At 35.2% G+C, this 22,340-nt stretch overlaps 1 protein-coding gene and 1 long non-coding RNA gene across 8 annotated transcripts in view; both read right to left on the bottom strand.

Moving 5' to 3' along the window:
• LOC100647047 overlaps positions 1–22,340 on the bottom strand; it is a 201,296-nt gene that overhangs the window by 173,571 nt on the left and 5,385 nt on the right. The window lies entirely within an intron of this gene.
• On the bottom strand, positions 675–8,611 carry LOC125385758. The gene is made up of 2 exons (XR_007225358.1): positions 5,294–8,611; positions 675–1,989 (listed from the first exon to the last, which is right to left on the bottom strand). It is a non-coding gene; the product is annotated as an uncharacterized LOC125385758 (long non-coding RNA).

Below are 22,340 nucleotides of genomic sequence, written 5' to 3' on the forward strand. Positions count from 1 at the left end.
ATTATTCCATTTATAAAATGCTTAAAAAATCGACCAATCAATTTGGATCAAGAAGATAGCAAAAGTTCGTTATCCATATTCGATAATTCTCTTTAATTCACACATTTTGATCCATCATCGAACGTTCCAAGATCGATGAATAGATCCTATCGATCCGCAAAAAGGATTATAAGATAGCGTTACAACAAGATAACAAGACTTTGCGACGGAATATTTTGTCCAAAAATCCAATTTCTTTTCTCTTTTAAGCAAACGCTCTAGTCGACTTTCCTGCAGTATCCTTGAACCCTTGCCTCGTTATTAAATAAGCAATTTTCAGCTAAAACATCAAAATGTAAAGTCACGCGAGGCACCGTGAATTATCCCGGATACTTCGTGTCTACTTGTATCGTCCGCAGGAAAATGCCGAGCAACGTAGATAATTTTACCTTCACTCGTTCCTATTTAGCGTTTCAAATTATTTTTATCAAGAAACAAAATGGTTTCCCTGATGACAATTATATACCAGAATCTCACAGTGCGTAGTCGGCGTATTATAAATTGACAAAATGTGGACATTAATTGCGTTATCTCGTGTTATCGCGAGACAGGGAAACTTCTGTCGCGGTTTAAATAGTCGAAGCTTATTTCTACGTATGAAAAATAATTTATATCTTTCAAGTAATCTTACAATCTTATTTCCAAAGTCGTTTACTTATTTATTATTTATATCATATATCGCTCCTTAACAGTGACGGTGCCATAAATAAACAAAGTCGATTTTATTTTTCTGTATATCACAAACTTCATAGGTCACAGTTCTCTCAGCGCGCACAACAGTATATTTTTACCTTAATTTCACGTTAATTTTACACAACAGAATAGATAGAACGAAGAGACGAATAGAATAAAACAAGCACAAAATTATTTAATCTTGTAGTATGTAATATTGAATACAAGTAATGAGATTTTGGAAAACTACAGGTGTCGTCAATTTTACACAGAACAAATAGAATGAAGAGACGAATAGAATAAAACAAGCACAAAATTATTTAATCTTGTAGTATGTAATATTGAATACAAATAATGAGATTTTGGAAAACTACAGGTGTCGTCAATTTTACACAGAATAAATAGAACGAAGAGACGAATAGAATAAAACAAGCACAAAATTATTTAATCTTCTAGTATGTAATATTGAATACAAATAACGAGATTTTGGTAAACTATAGGTGTCGTCAATTTTACACAGAATAAATAGAACAAAGAGACGAATAGAATAAAACAAGCACAAAATTGTTTAATTTTCAAATGTATAATATTGAGTAGAAATAACGAGATTTTGGAAAACTACAGGTGTCAAATAACGAAGAAACTTCTGTTCTTTCTCTTCTTGTTAGTAGCAGTGTAGTAGTAATAGTAGTGTCATAGTTGGTAATGAAAGGCGCGATAAAGTAGAAGAGTAACATTCCATCCATCAAAATAGTAAATTTCATATGCAATTACTGATCTGCTCTTAATTGATCTGACCGATATCGTATTTTTATATCGTATTTTTTAACACTGTTATTTTTCACTAAAGAAATTGTAATTAACCAGGTTTTCTTTACGAAATGCGAATGAAATCGACGCCACGAACGCAGCGTGTGATGTTTTCTGAAATAGATCGTGGACCTCCCAGAAAGACATTTACGTATATAGATCGCCATAACGTGCCTCCATAAAATACTAAAGTCACGTCTAAAGAAGAAAACGACATCTTGAAATGTAAATATTTCTTTCTCCCTCTGATACACGAACCATAGCACAGGGATACTTCCATAAGAGTCGTTTAATTTCTGTCGAATTTTTATTCTGATTGTATTTAAAACATCTGCATGAGCAACGAGATAGAAGTGGAAGAGTATCACGGACCAATTATCATAAGAGTCGTTTAGCTGGCGCTTATTATCTCGGATTAAAACGATTTCTAACTCAGCAGACGTAACTTTCATTTCCAAACGACGTTTCCTAAAAACAGAATATTAGAGAAAGAATATTATAAAATGTGATATTATGAAGAACGTTGGAAGAAATGAACAATACAGGGACGCAATTAGCAGTGAAACGAGAAACGTGAGTAGCATAATTACACAAGCGATATACGATGTTTCTGCTTCTGGAATAAAGAAATGGAAAAATTATGACACATTTTCGTGAAACAAAATTTAGACAGCTGAATTTTCAGAGAAATTAATTTCTCTTCGAAATCCATCCGTGTATAGGAAATGGAAAAGTCATCAACGAGTCGAAATCGCTAGAAACGTGAAATCTGCACGGTATATTCCTTTAATGACGCAAACGTGGAATAAGAAATGATTTAAATTATTATTAAAATGATTATGATATAATAGTATAATATAATATAATAATAATATTAAATTATTATTTAAATGATTTAAATAATACGCTCCCTAAATGGGTAAAACTGGAGTAAAAACTTTCTTTAAAACAACTCATATCCCACGAGTAGCTGTAGTTGTGCACTCATTAAAAATTCATTAGAAATCAGCTCCAAAAATAAACGAACGCGTGTTTCAGCGTTTTTCGAAATTCAACCCTTAATGGGGACAAAAAAAGGGTAAGTTGTTTTGTCAAAGGGAAAACCGTATCTCTATATCCGTTAAAGCTGGTGATTTAGGATGCGGCAAATAAGCCGGTCGTTAGAAATAAATAATCTCGTATTGGAGCGTTTTTCGAAATTCAAGTCCTAAAGGAGCGTTCAAACAGAGAGTAATAAACATAAATTCGAGGGTTGTGAGGACGAAGGCGCGGCCGGACAGCTAGTACATTTATGTTCCTCTTATTTTATATCTAGAAGTTGGAATAACAGCTAAGAAACCTGAAAAGAAAACAAAGAAATGTTGTTTACACTTCGTTAAACCTGAACGCTTCGTGGGTTTCTTCCAAATCGATGCTTCTTTTTCGAATTTCGAAGCAGTTTGAACAAAGCGGAGACAAAGTGTATGTTTCTTGCTATTAATTTGGAACAGTCGAAGCGCAATAATCTGTACTTTATTTTGAAAAATTTCTCAATTAGCTCGGTACTTTCACGATCGTTATCTCTAATTACACTGTTCAACAAATCTTATCTTGCAACTTTCAGTAGACGTTTCTTCTAAACTTTTGTGAGCTAAACGCGAATCTGCAAACCCTGTTTTCTCTTAGAAGCCACACTTATTAAAAGAATTGGCTTTGAAAAGAAAATTGTAAATTTTCAACTATGGAGATGCCTATGCTATGTCTGTTGTTACAGCAATAACTGTAGTTGAGTTAAACGGTGTGAAAAAATCGATAATACAACATACAACGGTGAAGATTCGGAATATATCGATGGACATGCTGGAAGTTGGTCATTGGGATTGGACTACTTTCGAATGGATGGCCAAACATCAGCTGAAAATAGAAACGCACAGTGCAGAATATCTAATGAACCGTGAAACACAAAAGCGAGATTGCTCCTAATCTCAACCCGATCAGACGAACTGGGAATTTAACCGCTGCCAATCGCGTTTAGATGAACTAGCAAATTGCCAAGTTAATAATTAAAGCGGCCCTTTACTATTAGTGGAACGGTCACTGAATTTTAATTACTCGTTAAAATTGTAGTTAACAATATACGTAGATCTCTGATTGGTAGCTTGAAATTCAAATAACCGCAGAGGCAAACAACTTCCCAAATAAGGAAGTTTTATGTAACGAGTTTCAACAATTATAAATACTAATTTTTTATCTCCTAACTCTTTTGTTTTTGCCTTTGTATCCTATCGTTAATTTGTATCTGCATAACCCCTTTTGCATCCAAACGCGGATTAATCCGCGCGCTGCGACTGCTTTTTATTTTAGTCGCTAAGTATTCTCCAGATGTGAGAGATCACGTTTGACCCGTTTGTCAACATCTCGCCTATATCAGTTTATTATTTTCTAAACAAGTCTTACTTTTATTGTGAAAATCTTTTTAACTGCCACTATGAGTAAGTACTGTCAATCTTAATTAAATTTAACAAATTTAAATTTAAAAAATATTCTAATTTTATAATGTAAACTAAAATTTAGTTGCCCCAATGGATTTAAACGTACTCGAAGAGAAATGGTCTTTAAATGCCATATTTGCGATGTACCATTATGTATTGACCATTTTAAAGAATTCCACGAGAAATAATATGATTTAATTTCTATTTCAATCTAAATAATTTTTTCTTAAATAAATAATTTTTACTTTTTTCCTCTGTTGTAAAGAATGTAAGATGCGATGTTTGCGAAGTAACATTGTCTACCAATCGTTTTGAACAGTAAATTTTCGATAATGTCCATGAAGAACTCGGATGTCATTTACTGCACCTACGACCTACCGCGCGCGATGATAAGGACCAGTCGTCAGTTGAACGCCGCTGATGCCTTCAACTGTCCTCTTAAAGTAGGGCCATGATGGGCAAATGGGAAAATTTTATATTTAGATATATATTATCTTTCAAAAATCAATCTTCTCCTGTTATTATATAACTATTATAATAATAATAATAATAATAATAATAATAATAATAATAATAATAATAATAAAGCACAAGATCATTCCAGATTCCTGTATCTGCAATTTTTTAAGGGGGTATCCTGAATTAGAATGTTCTAAAACAGCGTCTTTTTGTGATTTTTTTTAGAAGGGAAAGAAAGAAATGAAGTTATTGAATTTTGAGGTATGATTTTATATATATTTAACGAATACAAAAAAATTTTGTTAAAGTAAAAAAAAATTATAACAGATTTCTAAGCCTAAAAAGAAGGCAGAAAATAGTGTGAAATTAAAAATTTTGGCGGGTTTAAAGAAAAAATGTGTTCTATAAAAAGAAAAAATAAACTTTAAGGTGCTATAACAATTATTTAAATAAACTTTTTGACCAACTTTTTTTAATTGATCGAGAAGAAAAATATATAATAATTTAATTCTTTTTTAGTTTTTTGTTTCGGTCAAGAATTATGAGGTGGATCTTTCATGCCGATTGAAAACTGCAGCCCGTGAAATAGGCTTAGAAATCTGTTATAATTTTCTTTTTTACTTTAAAAAATTTTTTTTGTATTCGTTAAATATATATAAAACCATACCTCAAAATTCAATAACTTCATTTCTTTCTTTCTCTTCTAAAAAAAATCACAAAATGACGCTGTTTTAGAACATTCTAATTCATGGCACCCCCTTAATCATAGCCTATTGAATTAAAAATAAAACAGCGTTTGTAATGTACGTACATACGTAAGTATACTATCTACCTTACTATACCTCGAATTTTAGCGCAACGGCTCCCATTTCTACCAGTTGAACGTTAAACTCGACGGTGTGTGTGATTGAAAGGGCGGATGTTGGCAGCAGGACGAGGTTTACCAAAGAAAAAGGAGACACGCGTCATGTGTTCCCTCGTGCGGACAGTTTTATAACAAAAACCGCCTGGAAATCTGTATAAACCTCGCGTTTTCCACGATGAATCATGCCTCTGCGCTTACACGTGAGCCAACCAACGACAAGAATATAATATTTCATTAACAATCGTTTATTCATCTTAACAATTCTAATCGCTTCATCCATCGTGGGGTTTCTTTGAGACTTAGCGACCTCTGACCTCCACTTAGAATTTAAACGAAAATTAACTTCCCCTCGACGACTTCCTTCAACAAAATTTTGCAAATAGCTGATTATCTTTGCTCTTTAGTATTCACGTGTTTATCGGTGAATATTTAGATTATTATTGTTTTATTATTATTATTATATATTGTTATTATTATTGTTATTATTATTGTTATTATTATTATTATTATTATTATTATTATTATTATTATTATTATTAGATTATATTAAAACATTATTGTTGCTAAGTATGCCTGCAGAGATTCAGTTTTCTCGTTACTCTCTCTCTCTCTCTCTCTTTTTCTCTTTCTCTCGCTAAAATCTCTTTTCGAACATTTTCTTTTTATAAGCGTAAAGATCAAACGTTTTATCCGCGCAGCGTTTTTCGCGATACTCGGCAAAGTACACGTACAGTTGGCGTTAAGCGTGTAGAGCCGAACGTTTCGATAGACGAAACGGACAGACGTGTGCATTTGATGGAAATCGCAGTCTATTTTCGCTGGCGGCCACGGATTTAGAGCATGGACATGGAAATAAATTGCGTTCGATCGCGGCTAAATTTCATTTCGTACCATCGACACCAGATCCTTCGCAATTTCCGCCCTCTGTCCCCGGCATTTCGCGTAATTAACGATAACAGCGGATATAAAAATTCAACTGCCTGAAACGCTGTCTGCGTTGTTGGGAATAAGCTCGAACGATAATTATTGGCGCGCATTCCGTGAATCGGTATAGAACTCTGGTTTAATTTTAGCGTTCGCTGGTATGTTGATTCTTGAAAATATTGGCGCCCACTCCTTGTTTCTTTCTCTCTCTCTCTCTCTCTCTCTCTCTTTTTCTTGAAACGCGTACCTTCGAATTCCAGCTAAACGTTAGACGGAGAGACGAGGATTTAGCTGAAGGAACCAAACGACACTTGCGAGCTTGTGTAACGTGATATTCAAAAGTTTTCCGAACTAATTGTCAGTCTACGCCGTTTCCAGCGAATACAGTCGTATGTTCGTGGCTACTTTTCGTTACTAATAAATTTCCTGCGACTATACTGCTCTTAGTGTGAATATTTAACTTTGATCGGAAACGTAGATTCGCCCCTTCGATTCTTAGAGCTGGAATTCTGGTGCGATATAAAATTCTGCTAATTTCTATGTTTCTCGATACAAAACTGCAGGTTTCGTAGAATTTTTTGAAACATATGCGAGACATCTTTTGTTACTTGTAATAAGAATTGAGCTAACATGGAAAACATACGTGGAACACTTTTTGTAACTTGGAAAAGAAAATTGAATATACGAGACATTTTTTGTAATTTCTAGTCAAAATTACAATTTTTGTAGAGTATTTGAATATTACCAAAAAAAGGTAAAAGCTAATCGTAACTTATTCGAACCAACAGGAAAGAAAAATGGCAGAGCTTTAGAAACGCTAGTTCGCCGGAGGAACATGAAAAGCGCTAAGACTTTCAGGAAACATAAAAGACGATGGAAAAATTATATTTCATCAAGTATTTCTTTCTTCTTACATAAAGCTTTTCACTTTGTTTATAAAATCATTCGCGTCTTCTCTCCATAAATTTCAATTAATTCTTGAATGAATGCTTTCTCCGTCCTTTTCTGTCGAAATCTTTTCCCGAGGCCACTCAGAGGCACTGCACTGTCGGTTGACAATCGTACGGATCAACTCGAACGAAGGAACACGTCGACATGGTCGTTTACTAATAGCCAAGCTTTCACCGGTTCAAAACGAAGGGTTCGGCGCCAGCCAATACCCAGGCTTCGTAATTGATCCATTTGATGATTACGTAAAAGAAGAGCAAGCGATTGATCGTGCAAACGATCTCGAAGATGTTGTTCTCGGCGGGCACACCGAACAGCAGGTTGCGAAGAGCAGGCGCCTCGACCAGCAAAGCTTGCCTCCATATCTCGTGATCGAAAATCGTATCGTTCGTTTCGATCGTGATTTTCGTTTCGGCAATCTGGGTCCTGGGGATCGGCGCGTTATGGCAGCTTTTCAGCTTCCGTATCCAACCGTCGACCGTCTCGAAAATCGAATGCACCTCGCCCATGATTATTCGCGGTTACGAAGCGATAATTCGTCGAAAAGCTATCATCGGCACAGCCGACGAATAACTGAATCCGTGTGGTTCATCGCTGCGCAGCGATCCCTCGTGCGAATGCCAACTTTGATGTACTTTCGGTTATCTAACCGCTCTACAAGCGTCATCGGTTAAAAGTGCCTGGCACATTGCGAAACATCGGTTGTATACATCGGTGCACGATACGCCGGATCCAACGTTCAATTAGCGTTAGAACGTTTGCTTACAAAGCGGCTGTCTGTTTTCATCGACTGAATAGCGAGGCTTATGGAGGATTTAAGTTGCGAGCGTACGATCGGTTCGATTAATTCTCCTAAATACGATCGTGCTAATACACCGCGCTTCGACTTTATCCTTCCTTTGTTGTTACGTAGGATTGTACTATGGTTTGTGTACCCTTTGCTTAGGGTGTTTATTAGGACGTTGAAACAGCATAAGATATCGTGTAACTAAGATTAGAAGTTACTTCGAAGATATTAGATTATAGAAAAGTGTCTTTCTTTTATAAGTGTCTTTCTTTTATAAACCCGTCTTTTACAAGATGCATCTTTACACAAACATGAAACGTAATCTGTCGAACGTTGTGATCTTTATGTAACGGCACTCGACAGCAAAACTTTCCAATGGTTTCTGTCCCGTGGCTTGGTACACAAAGACTCTATCCTTGACCGGACGACGGCAGAGCTGTGGTTAGAGCAGCTGGTTACGAACGTCCAAGACCAGGTTCGTATCCCGGCATTCACAGTCCGGTCTTTTACAAAATTCTTAACTGAGAAGATGGCAACCTAGATGAAGACAAAAATCTCTCATACACCAGCGGTACCTATCACGACCTATCTACCTTATTTATTTTGATAGAACAAAATGGATCATACGTAATTCGATAAAATAATATAAAACGGAAAATGTTGTGCATCCGTTATTTCCTTATAAAACGAAAGAAACTTTAGGACGACCTAATACGATATCTTTCGATTGAAACATGTACAGAGAAGTACGCACAAGCGAACGTGGAATTTAATTTTTCGAGTGACAGAAAATAAATCAATCTATAGATTTACGTACATGGAATAAAATAAAATAATAAAATATACGCCTGAGCGACAGGTCGTATTACACCAATTCGGCGTATGTTTCCAGTCGTGCACGCGTGGAAATACAAACCACAGAGTACATGAATCACGCGTGTACGTCATTGTGTAGATTCATAAGACATGGAAGACGTCGCTCGTTGATCGCTGTTACAGTAACGTATTTCCTATTCGAATATGCGTGCTTTATTCCGCGTACGAGAATTATTTACATATTGCTGCATGTTATTAGACAAGAACGCAAGAGATGTCCATGCAGCGTTCTCTTTCTATTCCTACGTCGCTTCTTCAGCTCGCTCGTGCATTCTATCTTTACATATGTACAAACGCACGAGCGAGCTTCCACTTCGCCTATTTACCTGTCTACTACAACGACACGGCGTTTTTCGTGCGCACCGGCGTTTTTTGAGTCACCGCGCCGTATCGCGTCGCTGCCTGTAATTCGCCAACATTGTCGTTCTGAGATTTTGACGTTAACGAATTTACTTTGGGCGGTCGATCACCTGGCGAGGTTCATGCTCCGACGACGTCAACAATCAGACTGGAGGAGAGTCAACCGGCTGTTTTGCGAGAGCCAAAAGACACCGATGGTATGCGTGAATTCGTGTGCCCGAGGCTAGACCACCGCGTAAAGACACTGATTCGAATTGCCAACGATATTCGCAACAAGCATTCCATTTCGTACCTTAGAAACACGGATTATCAGTGGGTCGATGCGCGTTAAAAACTTGTTTTATCGCGTCTTGAAGCCGCTGTTGATAGCATTGATATTTTGACTGTCACGTTGGTCATACGCCACGGTGATCATTGATGACCGGAGCGCTTGAACTTCTTACAATTGTAAAAATTGAATGAAAATTGACAATTAGGGTATTTTGAATATAGTCGATAAATAGAAGATACTTTGAAATAAAAAGTGCCCCATTGAACAATTAAACATTTTTATTAGAACATCAATAAAAAAAAAGAGAACAAATCTTGCATCTAACAGTGCACTGTGTTAAAACACTTTAAACATAAATGTGGCTCATCGATAGAATCTGGACAATAGGTGGTCACCTTTTTGGTCCGATCCTTAACAATTTTTGATTCTAACTGTTTAACATTTTTTTATAGCACTCTCTGCAAAATTTTCATCCCAGGTACGCTTGCTCTTCTTTCTTCTGGATTTCGTGTCGCAATCTTTGTCGAATAAGTGTATTTGATGGCTCGGATGAATGACAATGTGTAAGGTGCATTGCGAATGGCATTCTAAAATCTAATACCTTGATTTTTGTTTTTCTTGCTTGTTTATAGAGTATCATCGCATTTGAAATTGATGTATTTAACAATAACTTTAAAGCTAATTTTATATACCACTTGAGGGTTCTTCTATGTGGTGTAGAATATGCTATCGTTTGATCTGATAAATTTACAGCACATTTTCCTCTGTTGTAATCTACCATTACCATTGGTTTATCACAAACATAATTTTTTGCGGACCTCTACCATTTCAGTCAAATGTTTTATCGAAATCATAAAAATAATCATAATACTGTTTACTAATATTTTCTATACGTTTCAACAATATATTCTGGACGTTTTGCTTACAACGAAATAACGAATGCGAATGGTTTGTTGAAATAAACGTAACTTTGTTATAATATGTTGCTATCAACTATTACCCAGGCGCCAGGATGATCACCCGTGACTACCAATAAGATAAACGATCTATTGGGAAAGAATGTTGTCTTACATTATCAATTTATTATTATTTTGCTATTATATGCTTTGAATAATAAAAATATTTCTGTGGCGTCCTGAGCGAAGCATGTGATTTCGGCGTGCCAGTCAAAGTGTTAATGCGTGTTCGCATGTGTATCTAATGTAATTGTAATGACACGTCTGATGTGTAATCGAATGTAAGTTCACATGAAATTGGGACTGTAATGAATAAGCGATATCGATGTGATTTAACCCTTTCGCTTCGGCAGTCCAGTCCGCTGAAGTACCGTCACTGAACGGAAACGCAGAGATACACAGAGATACACACAGTGTGCGTGATTGCTGTATATGCGTTTTCCTAAGTCTTAAATAACAATAATTCTTATAAGAACCGTATATGAAATATCGTTTCATTGTCAATGGATTTAATAGATCTTTTAGCATGAAACAGTATACGATCGTTTGGATGTTTGAAACGTTTTGATGTTGTTTGAACAATGAGTAACTTTAAGAAGAGATTCATTCATCCAATATGTCAATAAAATCAACAGATAATGTTCTGCTGATTACGAAAAAATATATTATCGACTACAGATAGCACTTGTATATGCATCATTTGGATGCCGGACCTAGGAGTCGTAGCGTGGTCGCTGCCTATATGCGACGCTCGAAGGGAAAGGGTTAAACGTTGAAATATCAAACATCTATTAGCTCCTTTACCTTCCGCCGTAGGTTATAAGATAATACGCATTTTTCTTAATTTTAAAAGTTTCAAATTTTAACGCGATATTTTCCCAAAGAGAACATAGCGACATATCAATGGATGGATATCAATGGATCGAATATATTAGCTACGTAAACTGCGTGTTTACCTCGCGCAGAGAAACACGGAAACTTCGTATGGATGTCATGAATACATTTGCGAAAGATTTCTCGTAACGAATTCCATTGAACAGTTTGCACGTGCATATCGTAGGAGGAACAAGCGATCGGTCGAATCGCAGACAAATACATTTTTTAGAGATGACAGGAACATCTGTCATTGATTTAAATCACCGGTCAATAGACACTAATTTGCTCCATTTCCAACAACTACGTTGTTTGCTGAAACTTCGGACCTCATCCGATATAACCTTGTGTGCATCAACAAATACGTGGCGATCGTTGATCGTTGATCGACGAATGCTGATTCATTCACTATCGTTCATTTTCATTTAACAATATTCTGATACACTGGTATCGTAATATATTATATGACTATTGTACAAATATTATACTATGCTGAATATGTACTTTATAAAGAATAAGCATTCTTGGCTATATTTCCTCATTTTACGTATGTAAGAGGAGCTTGAGATGGGTATAATTAAAATTAATTATACTGATCGAGGTACTCGGAAGAAAAATGATATCGCGTGTAGTCATAAAGTCACTTCATTGTGGAAATTCATAACAGAATTTTCTAGACAAACGCGGGTCTTGCATATAATGTGCTACGCTTGTAGCATTTTTACGAGAGAGTATATTCGTACAATTTTTCCATGCAGCCTTCCAATTAATTCGTATTGTGATAATAAAGGGATAAATATTCATTTTCTAAATATTATTTTCCATGGATTATAACGTCTAATATATATTAACGATACAATTAATCACTTTTATGTTAAATTTTATGTTTTTATATATCATAATCAACTGTAAAACAATTTACATATAAAAAGTACTTTATACATTTGACACTGAAGATCTTGTCTAAAAATATACCTGCCAAATTAGTATACTTTTCTAATAAAAACAAACACATGAAAACTGTATAACTATACGAATAACATATTATTTTTCTGCTACAGAAGAATCTCGTCGTAATAATATTTTTATCACAGACGATTCGATAATTTGGCCACGATTGTACTACTGAAATAAAAATCCTTCTCTGTCGTAAATCTTTCTCCAAAAGATATAATACTTTAAGACAATTACTTTTAATACATCCAGATTTCCTCTTCATAGATACTACGTAGAAGATGAAGAACCATCGTAGACCCTTAAATAATGCGATAAAAGGGAGGATAAAGCCACCTTATTCTCAAAACATTAAGAGAATCGTTTTCTTACTTGCCGAGGAAAAGCTTTCCCGATAGAGGTCTTATTTCAAAGTAACGACAAGACCGAACCGATGGCCCATTTTCACCTGTCTTAAATCAGTTCGGTTCGAGCATAGTCGTTATAATTGAGGTCGATAAGAGCTTCTCCAACGAAAGATCTGTAAAAGCGGTATTATGTACTTACAAGAAGAGCTAGTACCCAACATTTTCTAACATTTCTCCAATATAGCGTGTCTCATAAGTAATACACACAAGTGCGAAGTATTTTTAGCAGAATAAAAGACGCAGATATGTTAAGGAAGTAATTAAAGTTTAAACTGTTTTACTTCGGACACGATTCCAGTTTATGTGAATTTAATATTGTTTTCCTCGTAGTTACGAAATGCAACTTATTCTTATAATACTTTTCCATCGCTATATTATATTTTACAGTGAATTTATACGAACACTTGAGTATCGAGCATGGCATGAATTAGGTATCTTTTGAAAATACTGATAAAGAAATTTTGCATCTGTGCGTTGTTAACGATATATATGAGGTGGTAGTTGATGAACTATAAACCATAAGAAATATTCTTGATGTTCAACAAAAAAGGTTCATTAAACTATTAACAATCAACAGTTAACAATTTACGATCAACAATTAACGATTAACGATTAATAATCAAGAATTAATAATCACGTATCTCGAATTGTATTTGCTTCGCTATGACGCTAAACCTTTCGCACTTCGCAGCTCGGGGCAAAGTGGATCTTTTTCTTCCGAATATTCGACGAAAGAACCGTAGGGATATCGATGGTACATTAGGCATGTCAGCCTTACGCTCAGTATAACGCTTTGTGTCGCGAAGCCTTTGGAAAGTTGCGTGGTCGAGTGTCGCCACATATACAACGTGAAGATGGAATAAAAATTATGCTGAAATATAACAAGGTTAGCCTTTGATAGATGTAAGAATGCTGACATTTAAATCGGTAGCAGTATTTTCATGGATAGAGAAAATTAAAGTAAGCCTTGCGTGAGAAAATTTCTGCATAATTCTTTGTTTAAAACTTCATACTGTTTTATCAGTCGTTGTTATCTTTCACGATGAAACGCAAACGTAGGTAATAGGACTAAATCATTAGATTAACAGGTCCTTACAAAAAAGAGAAAAAATACAGATGGAGACATGAAATCGTTTTTCTCTGGCGTACCAAAGGATGTTAATAAAAGATCAACATTAGGTTAGGCAAAGCGATGAAACATCTTGAGATTTGATTCCTTCTATTTTCCGTAACACAAAGACGAACATAGTGATTCACTCTTTGAAGAAATTTTAATTTAAGTGCTGACTGTGCGCTTCTGAAAATTCAACCACTTGATTAATCACGCGAGTTCTGCCTGCCCAAAAATAAAGTCTTTTTAATTAGAAAAAAAAAATTCTACGTGAAACATATAAAAGGACAAACGTATAAACGCAGCTAAAAAGTGAATTATATGAAAGGTTTCTATTTGTAAAAAATGTATGGCATGAAATTATGAGTTTTTAATAGGTTTATTAATTATAACTTTTTATTTTCCGCTTTTATTACGTTTTTCACATTTCAATAAAACTCTAAAAGTTCTCAATATAACGCAAACTGCTACAAATATCACATTGCTAACACGATACTAAAATTTCAAACTAGACTTTTAAATCAATTTATTAATGTGGATTTCGGCATTGCTTTCATCCTACTGAACTCTTCCTAACTGCAAGTGTAATTCGTTTAATAGCTTTTGCGTTAGCCGCGAGCCGTGTTTCACTTTTTTTTCGAACAAGAGCTCACCTTTCGCTCACCAACTCAAATTTTCCGACAGCGTTTGGAAACTGTTAAATGGCACGAACGAGAGCAGACAGCTGCTTGGTTAATTAAAATTCCTACCACATGTACAACTTTTGTTTGCGTATCAAACAATAAAACATTGTCGAGCAAGCGTTAACGAAAGCTCGAGGATATTGTGTGTTATAGGAAAGACCTTTTAATAAAACTTTACCGATAAAGGTGCGAAGATATCGCGCTGTAGAAAATATTTTTTAATAAGAAATTACAAAGATACAAACCACATGATTCTTGTGACATACGAAAGTATAAAAGACTTTTATGACGCGTATTACGCGTATTATACGAAAAGTTTTTCAAATTTCGTTGTAAAATTTAGTCTATACACGTAGAGAAGTTATAACTCACTTATTGCGGTACAAAATTAGTATACAGCCTGAACATACGTAATATATTTGTGAGAAGTTGCTGTAAGTGTTGTAATACATCAGTCGAATTAGTGTAAAGTGCAAACTGACGTTTAGGTCATTGAACCGGGTCATTCCTATAAATAAAAGGGCCAACAGGGCGTATCTAGTCTCTCGAATGTTCCTAAAATAGCGAGAATGTCGTCGGGACAAAACGGAACGTCTTTTGACTCGTCGTTGCGTGTTACAGAAAAGAATCTTGTACGAAGATTATTTAAATTCGTTCCTCTAATAATTTAGATCCTATTAATAAAAGTCAATTTATGATATCGTTACGTTTAATTTACAATCTTTTTTAATTCAAATTATTAAATTCTGTTTTTTAACACTATGGTTATAAAAGAGAATTTCGAGGATTAATTCGATCATCTTTTCTCTCCATTTATCTCTTTTATCTAAATCTTCTAATTTTGTGAAGTTCGAAGAAATCTAAGTACGAAACTTGTACCGCTATGACGAATGTATACAATTTTAATTATGAAAGATAATATTAATTACAGTATTAATTGTGAAAGAGAGAATAAAACAGATGTTTAATCGTAAAGAGCGTTGTTTTTTAAAAGTAGAAGTCTTTTTAGTGTCTGTGATTTGTATATTTAAACAGACTCTGAGAAAACAGTGTGTAATTTATCTTATTTATATTTTCCAATAATATTGAGTGTGCGCTATTTTTATGTATTATTTCCATACATGAAAGGTGAGTATCGGCAATGCTGAGAATATTTTTTCTTATCGTCAGTCAACACTGATTGCAAAATTATACAGAAATAGTTAAATGATAATTATATTCAATAATATTTAATAATTATATAAAATATAAAATAAATACAATAGAAGGTATTATATAATATTTTATATTGTATATAATATTGAATACAATTATTTTTTAATTATTTCTCTGTTTAATTTTGCAATTACCGTTAACTGACGATTATACAAAATATTATACAACAATATTTATCTGCTACACGATTATTTTTCATACATCACGTTTTAAAACTACAGATCTATGTCAATGGCTATTTATCTAAAACCTGGTATCTTTTCCTTATTTCTACTTATGCTTTAAGTCTAAGCCACATTATATTAACAAATTTCCTTAGATATACATCAGTATAACATCAGTCCTTGATCTTATTCACACCGGCAGGGCATTAGTTGCGCGACTAATGCTCCAATGTCAACTCTGTCACCTTCATTTCTGCCTGAATAAAATACACCAACTATTTTCCTTCTTAAATGTTCCCTACGATCACCATTTCTGAGGAATTCCATTCTTCTTTCCTCGCTCTACACGGTTCGGTCGTGGGCAATCACTTAAAAGTTTAAAGTTCTCTATTTCTTTGCGTATTACACAGTCGACGAAACTCAGTCATTTAATTTCAATGTATTTGCACCACCACATCGACCCAGGTCTCGTGCCTTGCGGGCTGATCTTAATTGAGCTACAACTCTGCTACACACAATTTAGAAATAATTAAACAGAAATATCATCATTTAATCGAATCTATGCTTCTGGTGCGCAATTTTTGCCAAAGTTTAATCGACTATAGCATGGAAAATTGCCAGCAACTATACTAAAACGGTACGGCTGCTAAATATTCCTAAATACCTATTAACAGGAGAAAAAGTTTGGCCGAGAACTACTAGCCCGGTTTTCTCTTCCACAACCAAACAAATATATTCAGCATATGTTCCCGATGGGAACTGGTTTCTAAAGCTTGTCAAAGCGATCTTTGGCTCGCATCCGATCTTTTCTCAGTAAATTGTCCTCTTACGCTCGCGTTCAATCTGCAGGGTCCAGGCCTTGACCTTAACTTTTAAAATTACTCCCACGTAGGAAGAATTGCACGTTTTAAGCCTTTCAAAGAGGTGGCTGTAGCATGTGTACATACGTGTATAACCCTTAGTCGTTGCCTCTGTGAATAAGGCTCGCTCTAAATACAACAACGCTGGTTCAGGGCTGCGAACGAAATATTTGTTACCTCAAGGTTATCAAATGATATCAGCAGACAAGGTCAAGGATGATCCAGGGAAGAAATATCTGGCCTGACTCGCTACACATAAGAGATACGATTCTAAGTCAGTACATCCTGGCTTTCGTTATCGAGACTTCATCGAATCCTTAGTCACGCTTATCAAATTTAATTGATGAATAACAACGTTGCGTGAAAGTTCAACAGGTTACGACACGTGCGATGGATAAGTTTACCGAGCACGAACGCACCAGTCATTAAACGTTCTTTCGGATTTAAATGTTGTATCATTGAAATGAAAAATTAATTTTATTAGTTGTATACTCGTGTACTCGTTTCTGTTAACAAAATAGCTTTCGTGCTACATCGTAATCAACGAGAAAATGCGGATATTTTAAAAGACTAATTCGTTGGCGAACATTTTTGCATATCTATATTCTTAAATCTCCTCTTCCTAATTCTTGATCTGCTTGTCTATGTTTTTAAAGGAGGGATTAAGATATTATCGCATGGTAGATAATCAGATTAAATTTGCAACAGCTAGAATTTCGGTGAAAATGAATTTTTCGAGATATCAGCTACTTACGTCTTAATTGCACTTAATTAAGCATTTAATTAAGCACGTCTCGAAGGGGTAAGGGGTTAGACAATAAAAGAGAGGTGATTTTGTATTTAGATAATTAAAGGAAACCAAAAACCCGGCCTGTTATTTTCTGCAAGTAAAGTTTGACGACGAAAACGAGAATTATTTGATTTATCAAAAGTCTAATTTATTAAATTAAATTACTAAATTAAATTACTTTACCAAAATATTAAACTCTGCATCATATTCTTTGTTTTAACGTCCTAAATAAATCAATATTACACCACGTATTATGTACTTAAATTTTAAACGTTGCAAACATTCTCTAACTCCCGTTTCTCATTTATCGTCTTGCCCCATTTAACAACCAATACGCGAATTAAAAAGTGAACTTGCAATCTCCTAAACTGAATGCTTCATTATTAGGCAGTTAGTTGGAATATCGGAACTCATTACGACATCATTACTTATATATTACCGTATTCCGATGTTTACCTAAATTAACTCAATATACTTAAATCAAGTAATTTCAGAAATTAAAATTCGCTTCTCGAAATTGTCCTTTTCCCAAATGATTATAAGAAAGATAAAAAGAGAGAGGAGAATAAATTAACCCTTTGCACTCCTATGTCGAGTGTGACTCAACATCAGTTTTTTATCTCAGGAGCTCCTTTGTCGAGTCCCACTTGACATTCCTTCAGTCCCACCTTTTTTTTGTGAAACGTGTGAAAGAAAACCAGGATTGCATCCTGGAAATTGTTTTAAGATACATCATACACTTAAAAATTACAAAATACAACAATAGTGTGAATAAAACTGGTGTTTAAGTGAATTTGTTACTTCCTTTATTTCTTTAAATTATCTTATTTTTTAGTTAAAGTAAATTTCAAATAAAACACTTAAAAGCATTGGCAGCTGCTGGTATCGAAATTGAAATAAAATTCCAAGTGCAAAGAGTTAATGTTTCGCTGCAAGAAGAATCTACCTAACGTTCGCATGTCAGAATTTCGTTTCTGCTAATGCACTTCGGCTTTATCCTTATCGGCGAAATTAAATGGTTACTCGATTCGCGTAATGAAAATGAAACGCGGGAAACGCAGCGTTTACAAGCCAACCGGAACCCATCGATGCGTTTCATTGCGATATCGCAATTAATTGCTATCGCAAAGTGTACTTATGGGATCAAGTAAAGTTATCACAAGCCGAAATCGATGCATACGATTCTCTTTAATTGGATGCAACGATAACCTTGCGAAGCAACCAAGGAAAGACGAAGAGAGAGAACTGAAAAGGGTTGACTTCGCCTACTCGTCCGTGCACTTCCTTCCTTCGAGCAATCGTATCCGATTCTCCGGACCTTTGCGAGGTGACGAGGAAGGGAGACAGAGGATCTCCTGTTTTCAGTGATGGCCTCAAATTGCCAATAGGAAGCTTCTGTAAGTACGCTGGCGTACAAAATTAAATCGCTAAATCTTCGGCGAAAAATTGCCGATGTTCGAACTGTCGTAACTTGGCAAAGAAATGTCGTACAACGATCCAGCTGGGCTCGTTTTTACCCTCAGCCATCCTTCATTTCCGTAATTCGATGCGTCACTCGTGTACGAGATTGACACGATGGTAGAGAATCAATAAAATGGAAAGACGAATAAATAATTTTAAGCATTCGCACCAATTCGTCTAAAAAGGTATCGCATTTCATTCGCATGTGAAAGTCAAAAAGTTGCGAAAAAATTGCTGCATGAATGGCGAAGTAACTTAACCTTTCAGTGGAAAAGTGTGTGAAATTGACACGGGGATGGAGGTCAGAGCATGAAACCTGGACTTTTACAGTTCTGAGTTGATATTTCTCAAAGATGTTTTTACATCATACAGCGTGTGGGAAGATGAAAGTGTATTTGCTTTTCAAGAATTTTACAAACTCAAGCGTCTCTACGGATATCGCAAGAGAAGAAATAGAAGAAATAGGGAAACTTAAACGCGACACGTTCGAACGAACTGTGAGCAGTTCGAGGAGCGAACAAATTTTTTCCAAATAGAATCAAACGTTGACCGAACAGTTCCTTAAAATCATTTTTCTTGGTTATCGGTGAAATCCATAGGAATTTTCATTCGTAATCTAATCCCACGCTCATAATTAAATGCTTTTCTGACTCTTGTGACTTGTTTCAGCTTTTGTAAGACTATCGAATCATTGCAATATCGAAATAAGTACAATAGAACCTCCGTTATGTGAACGTTCTATTATGAACGTTCTGTTATTTGAACTTCCTATTGCATATAAACCGCATACAGGGTGCCCCCAGCAACTGGAACAAGCCATAGTAGGTGGAAGGTAGTAGGTGGAAGGTAGAAAAAATTTCATTAGGAAAAATTAATTGTTATGGTTTCCTGTGTTGCATCGCGTGTTACATGTGTTTTGTCTGAAAGTGAAGGCATATAAAAAATTTCAGTTACCTCTACTTTTTAAATAATGGAACTACACATTGTTCTGTAGCGACACACGAGTCAACGGAAGATTCGAATCGGGAGAGACTCATATTGTTGTGCCTTGGAGTGCCAACGTTGTTTTGGTTTGGTAGGTTCAAAGGTAAACAAACTCCGGACAAAACATCGCCGTTATTTGTAATCGTCAACCAGAGTTACATTTGAGCTTTTTGTAATATCACCGGTCGATACAAATAGACGAACATGCTCTCTAGGACAATGACTATAGCGAGTCATACAGTCGAATAGCGAGCGTAGAGTTGAACAGTAGCATTGAGCGAGCGACGATTACGACCGACATACACTGTCTTTGTACTTGTATTTAAAGTGATTTTAATATGCATTGATTATTACAATTTTATCACTGGTCTCTTTAATAAACCAATACGTATAATAATCCACCACAGTTCTATACACAATTGGATGGATTTTTTAATTTTCTACGAAGAAGCATCGAGGTGCTTGGGCCGAAAAATAATTAGTTTGAAACATATTTCGACTTCAATCTTATAAAACTTATCGTACGAAAGACTAGGAAAGGAAATATAACGCAATGTGCTTCTATGTTTATGTTTTCCTTGACCTTCGTACACTCAATTTAACGAAATTATCATTGAAATATCTTTTGAACTTGACATTTTCAGACACAAGTATCTAATACTTTCTTATAGGGAATTACGAAATGCATCGAATGGTGTATCATTGAAATATCTTTTGAACTTGACATTTTCAGACACAAGTACCTAATACTTTCTTATAGGGAATTAAGAAATGCATCGAATAGTGTATAGAAACACACATGGTTTCGTTTAAAATTACATTGCATTACTCAGTCACATTGGTACTGAGATCTCTCTAAATAAAAATATGAAAAGAATCGAAATAGCTTATTAAGTTTCCCCCGTGAAGTCAAACGACTTTCATTTCAAACATTTTCTTGCACTTCTGATATTTACAGAAATAAATCACGTATAGACATTTAAAATGGATATACTGTATAATAATGACAGTTAACATTTAATAATAACTAATACAAGTATAATAAAAATAAGAATATATTGTTATTATTGTTATTATTATTATTATTCGTAATCGTTGTCTTTCGACTCATGGCGGTTTCCAGTTCATATTCACTCTTATTTTCCTTATCTCTTAAATCTATCCCTCAAATTTATTATTCTTTGTACAATTCATATCCTTAACTATTACACTGTTTAACAGTATTAATTAATTAATTAACTTAATTACTCGTTCATGATACTCTCAATTTCTAACAGACTTTCCTCTATTTCTTGGCCTCCCACACCCACAACTTTTTGATTTTTGTTTTCACCTTCTATTTCTCCTCTTTTCTCGCCCCAATTCGCTCATTTTACTTCCACTATTCTTTTCATGTTTGTTATCCTGCCTGTATCGTGTACTAACACCTCCCTTGTTTATTTGTTGCATTTAATTTCCTTGCATCGTTTCGCTATATATTTCATATTCTCCCTTTCAGCTCCGCATGTTTTGCATCTCCTGCTATCCTCCTCTGTCAAGTGTTTGTTCGCCAGTGTTTATTTCCCACTCTGAATCTGGCTATTAATTTTCTCTCCTTTATTCTCGGTTTCCTCTTATGCATGATGGATTTACGTGCAATCTTATGTATTTGTAGTACTCCTTATAATTTGGCTCCTGTATCCCCCTCTCCTTTCACTTTCATCTTCCCTGCTACTATATACAATTGCTGCTATCTATCTATTTCTCTATATCGCTATGCTTTCATCCAAGCAGATCATCTTCTTTCCTTTTCCACTTGTTTCTCTCGCTTTGTCCTTTTCTTTTTCCATTTCCTTTACACATTCCACTTCCAACTTCTTACTTGATATCCTCCTCGCTTCTTTCTGATACTTCATTGCCCTTTTATCCGTTACAGTATTCAATTTCTTTGACTTCGTTTCCTGTCTTATTATATACTTTGGTGCGGTTCTTTTCACACCTAGGATTCGCTTCAAATTACCTTCTCTGTATCTTATCCATTCTTCTCTTCCCTATCCCCAGATCTCCGCTCCATACAATGGGAGCCACGCTCCCTACCAACAAGCTGAACATCTCGTGAACAGATTCCCGAAACTCGCAACTGTTCATTCTGTGGCTTGAGAACGATCTGTGCAATGAAATAATACAATGTGTGAACCGTTAGAGTATGTTACGAACACTTTGCAATACTTTTGAATACTTTGGAACGAACACTTTGCAATACTTTTGAATACTTTGGAACGAACACTTTGACTTTGCAACTTTTTACGTCGATTGAATAGTTTTATTACGTTTACAAGAAAGCTTCTTGCACGCAGGTGTTACTTACTTATCTAACGTTGTACAGCCACAGGAATTTCACCGTATCAAGTAATAGCCAGG

The sequence above is a fragment of the Bombus terrestris genome, chromosome 10 (assembly GCF_910591885.1).
Source record: "Bombus terrestris chromosome 10, iyBomTerr1.2, whole genome shotgun sequence".
Taxonomy (NCBI): domain Eukaryota; kingdom Metazoa; phylum Arthropoda; class Insecta; order Hymenoptera; family Apidae; genus Bombus; species Bombus terrestris.